Below are 511 nucleotides of genomic sequence, written 5' to 3' on the forward strand. Positions count from 1 at the left end.
AATATTTTGATTATTAACGCCCAATATTTTCATTAAAAATACCCAATATTTTTCCAAACAATTTTTTATATAAATTTTGCACCCAGCACCTCCAGGACGGACGCTGGGGGATTCGGGACRCGCTATAAATAACCAATGTCACCGTGAAACGAGAGAAGGGCCCGGAACGAAGCAGCAGATGTGCCTGGGARGGAACAGCGTGGGAGAAACGGGCGGGATCGAGGCCATGGAAAGGGCAGGAAAACCGGGAGAGCCACGGAGAGCATTTCCTTTGGGATAGAGACCCCTCCTCTTGCTCCAGGCTCAGCATTCCCTGCTCCCAGCGCCGCGGAATTTCTGGGAATTTCGCTCTCAGGGCGATACGGAATAATTCTTTTCCTTGGGGAATTTCTATTTGGGGAATTTCTACCTTYGTGCAGCGTTTCAGAGCAGCACGGAAACATCACGAGTGCGGGGGTTTGGCTGAGCGCAGACAATGCGGAGAAATGTGGGTTTGATTAGGAGGATCCTC

This window comes from Malurus melanocephalus, unplaced genomic scaffold (assembly GCF_030028575.1).
Source record: "Malurus melanocephalus ecotype Western Australia unplaced genomic scaffold, MMel_1.1 scaffold_1611, whole genome shotgun sequence".
Lineage (NCBI taxonomy): Eukaryota > Metazoa > Chordata > Aves > Passeriformes > Maluridae > Malurus > Malurus melanocephalus.